Raw genomic sequence first — 7,226 nt, forward strand, 5'->3', positions numbered from 1 at the left:
CCCAGGTAGCCTCCTCCACGGGCCGACCTCTCCACTGTACTTTCACCGAAGCAACATCTTTTGACCTCAACTTCCGAACCTGACGATCCAAAATGGCTGCTGGCTCTACCTCATAAGTCAAGTCACCCTCCAGCTGAACTGTACTGAAGTCTAGAACATGGGACGGGTCCCCAATGTACTTCCGGAGCATAGACACATGAAAAACTGGATGCACTCCCGACAAGCTAGGTGGCAAGGCCAGCTCATAAGCCACCTCCCCGATCCTCCTAAGTACCTCGAAAGGCCCAATGAACCGCGGACTCAGCTTCCCTTTCTTTCCGAATCTCATAACACCCTTTGTGGGTGAAACCTTCAGCAAGACCTTCTCACCAATCATAAAAGATACATCTCGAACCTTCCTGTCTGCATAACTCTTCTGTCTCGACTGTGCTGTACGGAGTCTCTCCTGAATCACCTTCACCTTTTCCAATGCATCCTGAACCAAATCTGTCCCCAACAATCTAGCCTCCCCCGGCTCGAACCAACAAACTGGAGATCTACACCGCCTCCCATATAAGGCCTCATACGGTGCCATCTGAATGCTGGACCGATAGCTATTGTTGTAGGCAAACTCTGCAAGCGGTAGAAACCGATCCCATGATCCTCCAAAATCAATAACACAGGCACGTAAATATCCTCCAATATCTGTATGGTGCGCTCGGACTGCCCGTCCGTCTGAGGGTGAAAAGCTGTGCTCAACTGCACCTGAGTACCCAACTCTCGCTGAACTGCCTGCCAAAACTGAGAGGTGAACTGAGTGCCCCGATCTGATATGATGGAAACTGGGACACCATGCAAACGAACTATCTCCCGAATATAGATCTCTGCCAGCCGCTCTGAAGAATAAGTAGTACAAACCAGAATGAAGGGCGCGGACTTGGTCAGCCTGTCTACAATCACCCAAATAGCATCAAATTTCTTCAGAGTCCGTGGGAGTCCGGTAACAAAATCCATAGTGATCCTCTCCCACTTCCACTCAGGAATAACCATCTGCTGATGTAAGCCGCCCGGTCTCTGATGCTCATATTTCACTTGCTGACAATTAAGACACCGGGCTACATACTCCGCAATATCTCTCTTCATCCTCCGCCACCAATAGTGCTGTCTAAGATCCTAATACATCTTCGCGGTACCCGGATGAATGGAATACCGCGAGCTATGGGCCTCCTCTAATATCAACTCCCGAAGCCCATCTACCTTGGGCACGCAAATCCGGCCCTGCATTCTCAACACACCATCATCCCCAATAGTCACGTCCCAGGCATCATCATGCTGAACCCTGTCCTTAAGGACAAGCAAATGCGGATCATCATACTGACACTCCCTAACGCGGTCATACAAGGAAGACCGAGAAACCACACAAGCTAACAGCCGACTGGGCTCTGAAATATCTAGTCTCACAAATTGATTGGCCAAGGCCTGAACCTCAACTGCAAATGGCCTCTCCTCAACTGGAATGTATGCTAAACTCCCCATACTCACCGACTTCCGGCTTAAAGCTTCGGCCACTACGTTGGCCTTCCCCGGGTGATACAGAATAGTAATGTCATAATCCTTAAGTAACTCTAACCATCTACGCTGCCTCAAATTAAGGTCCTTTTGCTTGAACAAATGCTGAAGACTGCGATGATCAGTGAATACCTCATAGGATACGCCATACAGATAATGCCTCCAAATATTCAATGCATGAACTATAGCAGCTAGCTCCAAATCATGGACGGGGTAGTTCTGCTCATGGGGCTTCAACTGACGAGAAGCATACGCAATAACTCTACCCTCCTGCATCAAAACACAACCAATCCCAACTCTCGAAGCATCGCAATATATCGTATAAGAGCCTGAAGCTGATGGCAAAACTAACACTGGGGCTGTGGTCAATGCTTTCTTGAGCTTCTGAAAGCTCTCCTCATACTCGTCTGACCATACAAACGAGACACCGTTCTGAGTCAACTTGGTCAAGGGCGATGCAATAGAGGAAAAACCCTGCACGAACCGGCGATAGTAACCTGCCAACCCAAGGAAGCTGCGAATCTCTGTGGCTGAGGTCGGTCTAGGCCAACTCTGCACCGCCTCTATCTTCTTCGGTCAACCTGAATACCCTCGCTGGACACCACATGTCCCAAGAAAGCCACCGAACCGATCCAGAACTCACACTTGGAGAACTTTGCATAAAACCTCTCCTCCCTTAATCTCTGCAACACAACTCGCAAATGCTGCGCGTTCTCCTCCTGACTACGTGAGTATACCAGGATATCATCAATGAACACTATGACAAATAAATCCAGATAAGGCCGAAATACACTGTTCATCAGATGCATGAACGCTGCTGGGGCATTGGTCAGCCCGAAAGATATGACAAGAAATTCATAGTGACCATATCTAGTCCTGAAAGCAGTCTTATGAATATCCGAATCCCTGATCTTCAGCTGGTGATAACCCGAACGAAGATCAATCTTGGAGAACACCCTCGCTCCCTGAAGCTGGTCAAACAAATCATCAATGCGAGGTAGGGGATACTTGTTCTTGATTGTTACCTTGTTCAATTGCCTATAGTCGATGCACATTCTCATTGTGCCATCCTTCTTCTTCACAAACAGAACTGGTGCACCCCAAGGCGACACACTAGGCCGAATAAACCCCTTATCCAGGAGCTCCTGAAGTTGCTCCTTCAATTCTTTCAACTCCGCTGGTGCCATACGATATGGTGGAATAGAAATGGGCTGAGTGCCCGGCACCAGGTCAATACCAAAATCAATATCCCTGTCCGGCGGCATGCCCGGCAGGTCTGCAGGAAACACATCGAAAAACTCCCTCACAACGGGAACAGACTCAATGCTAGGAGTCTCAGCTCCCACATCTCTCACAAATGCCAAATAGGAAAGACAACCCTTCCCAACCATACGCTGGGCCTTCAAGAAAGAAATAACTCTGCTAGGAATATAGTCAGGCACACCACGCCACTCGATCCGCGGTACACCCGGCATAGCCAAAGTGACTGTCTTAGCATAACAGTCTAGAATAGCATGACACGGAGATAACCAGTCCATGCCCAGGATAACATCGAAGTCTACCATGCTCAATAGCAATAAATCCACTCGGGTCTCCAGACCCCCAATAGTCACCAAACATGACCGGAATACGTGTTCTACAACAATAGTGTCGCCCACCGTGGTAGATACATGAACAGGTAAGGCAAGACACCCTCGGGATGTACCCAAATGATGAGCAAAATATGAAGACACATATGAATAGGTAGAACCGGGATCAAATAATACTGAGGCGTCTCTGTGACAGACTGAAATAATACCTGTAATGACCGTGTCAGAAGCAATAGCATATGTCCTGCCCGGCATAGCGTAGAAACGAGCCTGGCCACCGCCTGATCGATCTCCACCTCTGGGACGACCCCTGGCTGCCTGATCTCCACCCTTAGCTGACTGGGAGGGTGATGAAGTAACTGGAGCAGAAGTCGAGGGCTGACCCTTCTGCTGATGCTGTCTGCCACGAAGGCGAGGGCACTGCCTCCTCATGTGACCAAACTCTCCGCACTCATAACAGTTGCCCGGTATTGGAGATGGGGTCTGACGGGAACCCCTCGCTCCGGAGTGACTAGCAGATGCACTCGGCGCGGAAGAACCTTGAACTGATGGGGCATGAGATGAACTCTGAGCTGGGAGGGTGCTGAGTGAAGTCTGACCCTGCTGGGGCCCATGATGACCTGGAATCACAATAGGCACAACTGGTGCCTGAGCAGGTGCTGCTGGAATCTCCACCGCTGGAGCCTGATCCTGAGCTGGGGCAATTAACGGATTAGTAGGTGCTGCCCCGGCTACTCTACCTCTGCCACAACCACGACCACGGCCTCTGGCGGCCTCAGTAGGTGGCACTGGAGGTCGTCCGTCGCGTTCGGTAGCTCGTGTTCTCACCATCTGTGAGAGAGTAGAAATAATAAAGATTTATTTCACAGTTCAACAAAGCCGCACGACAAGAGTTTCAAGAATGTGGAGCATTTCCTAAAGGTTCTGCAGCCTCTCGAGGATAAGTACAGACGTCTCCGTACCGATCCATGAGACTCTACTAAGCCGGCTCATGACTCGCGAGACCAAGTAACCTAGGCTCTGATACCACCTTGTCACGACCCAAACCCCGGTCGTGATGGCGCCCAACACACTGCTAGGCAAGCCCGACCATTTACACAACATTAACCGATTAATCACAGTGAATAAGTGGATTTTCACAACTAAAATACCAAATTAAATGCGAAATCCTGAATTAGATGCTAACATTCGAAAACCCAAAATATAAAATACTAAATAGACCACAGATCTGGTGTCACGAACATGAGCCTCTAATACAAAATATTCACCTAATCACAAGTCTGTCTAGGAAAGAAAATACGAATAAAAGGATAAAGATAGATGGGAGAGATCAAGTCTGCGAACGCTATGCAGCTACATCGATACTCCCGAATACTGCTGCTCGGCTAAACAAATCCTCACTCACCCTGTGGTGTACCTGGATCTGCACACAAGGTGCAGGGAGTATTGTGAGTACTTCCAACCCAGAAAGTAATGAATATAAATAAAGTCTGAGGATAAGAAATCCTAAATAACACAAGGTAAAGCTATAAATACAGTAAAACAGTAAAGACAATTATAATAATACCACAACAGATAAAGAATAAATGACAATTAAAACATGCAATGCAACACATAAACCGGTACTCTCCAGTACCCCGCTGCGGCGTGCAGCCTGCTCCATTTATTTAACGTCGACGGCGCTCACTGGGGGTGTGCAGACTCCGGGAGGGGCCCCTTACGGCCCAAGCGCAATAATAAGCCATATCGTGGCATCAAACAGGCCCTCGGCCTCATATCAATATCAATATCATACCACTGCGGCGTGCAGTGCGATCCCATACTCAGTCCAAAATCACATAAGCCTTTCGGCACAATAATATAAAAATATTCAGCCCAAACTTCATTTAAAAATATTATTTTAGTTTCTACTTTTAGAAAAAAAATGGCTGAGTTTACAAAATAGTGTTAAATACCAGGACTGAGTTCAATATCTAGAAATATGGTAAGAAACCAGTAAAAATAATCCCTGAAGGATTCAAGTAGTTGGCACGAAGCCCAATTATGACAATTAATCCATTTTTATAAGGATATCACAAAAACTACAATCAATTAGGTAGTAATTTTATTAAGCGGGACGGACCAAGTCACAATCTCCGACGGTGCTCTACCCCACGCCCGTTATCCGGCGTGCAAGTCACCTCACATAGCACTACGATGTGCAAATTCGGGGTTTCAAACCCTCAACGCATTATTTACATTTATTACTAACCTCAAGCCGGCCAAAGTCCTAGCTTGCTATGCCCTTGCCTTTCGAATTTACCTCCTCGTGCGTCGAATCTGACCAAAACCACACCGAATACGTCACAATATGCTAAGGGAATATAACCCAATCGAAAAGACTCGAAAAACATCGAAAATCACGAGGTTGGCAAAATCCGAGCCCCGGGCCCACTTCTCGAAAAATTATAAATTTCACATCACTGGATTTCTTATCTCACCACGAGTCCATGCATATAAAGAACACCAAAATCGGAGTCCAAATGACCCCTCAAATTCCCATTTTTGTTCTCTTAGGTTTCAAGCCCTAAACCACCATTTTTTACCTTAATTCCTTGAGTTTTCAGTGTAATTTCATGTATTTGCATGATAAAATTGTGTTCTAAGTCCAAGAATGCTTACCTGATCGAAGTCCTTGAATTTCCTCTTCAAAATCGGTCAAGAACACCCCAAGTCCGAAGTCAAAATATGTGTTCTGTAAAATTTCGCGAAGGAATTAAAACTCACTTCTGATCAGTTATTTCCGCTTCTGCGGTGCCTTTGTCGCTTCTGCAACAACCGCATCTGCGGTCACTTTCCGCTTCTGCGGAATCTCACTTATTTCCTTGGACCGCTTTTGCAGTCACTAACCGCTTCTGCGGAAGCCGCTTATGTGGGAAATAGTCCGCTCCTGCGGAAATCTCCAAAATGCCCAACCTCGCTTCTGCAACTCCTCATACGCTTCTGCGGAACCGCTTCTGCGGTCCATTTCCGCAGAAGCGAAAATACCAGATACCTGACCACTCAGCAGTCCTTAAATTCCAAATTTCATCCCGTTAGCCATCCGAAATCACCCCGAGGTCCCCGGGACCCCAACCAAAAACACAAACATGATCCAACACCTTATTCAAACTTGCTCCAATTATCAAAACACCTCAAACAACACCAAAACCATCATTTCTCATCGAATTCAAGCCTAAGTTCTTCCATTTTATGTCCGAAACACGCATTCGATCAAAACTCCAACCAAAACAGCTCCGAATGACCTGAAATTTTGCACACACATCCCAAATCACCTAACGAAGCTACTGCAACTCTCGGAATTCCATTCCGACCCCCGGATCAAAATCTCACCTATCGACCGAAATTCGCCAAAATCCTAACTTTGCCAATTCAAGCCTAATTCTACTCCGGACCTCGAAAATCACTTTTGATCACACTCCTAAGTCACAAATCATCCCCCGAAGCTAACCGAATCATCAGAATTCATATCCGAGCCCTCTAACATAAAGGTCAACATCCCGTTGACTTTTCCAACTTAAGCCTTCTTAAAAGAGACTAAGTGTCCCATTTCTTATCAAATCCATTCCAAACCAACTCTAACACATCAAATACTGATAATGAAATATGAAGAAGCATAAAATGGGGGAAACAAGGCAGTAACACACGTGACGACGGGTTGGGTCGTCACATCCTCCCCAACTTAAACAAACGCTCGTCCTCGAGCGAGTCAAGAAACATACCTGATGCCTCAAATAGGTGGGGGTATCTGCTCTGCATCTCCCGCTCGGTCTCCCAGGTAGCCTCCTCTACGGGCCGACCTCTCCACTGCACTTTCACCGATGCAACATCTTTTGATCTCAACTTCCGAACCTGACGATCCAAAATGGCTGCTGGCTCTACCTCATAAGTCAAGTCACCCTCCAGCTGAACTGTACTGAAATCTAAAACATGGGACGGGTCCCCAATGTACTTCCGGAGCATAGACACATGAAAAACTGGATGCACGCCCGACAAACTAGGTGGCAAGGCAAGCTCATAAGCCACCTCCCCGATCCTCCTAAGTACCTC

Source organism: Nicotiana attenuata, unplaced genomic scaffold, assembly GCF_001879085.1.
Source record: "Nicotiana attenuata strain UT unplaced genomic scaffold, NIATTr2, whole genome shotgun sequence".
Lineage (NCBI taxonomy): Eukaryota > Viridiplantae > Streptophyta > Magnoliopsida > Solanales > Solanaceae > Nicotiana > Nicotiana attenuata.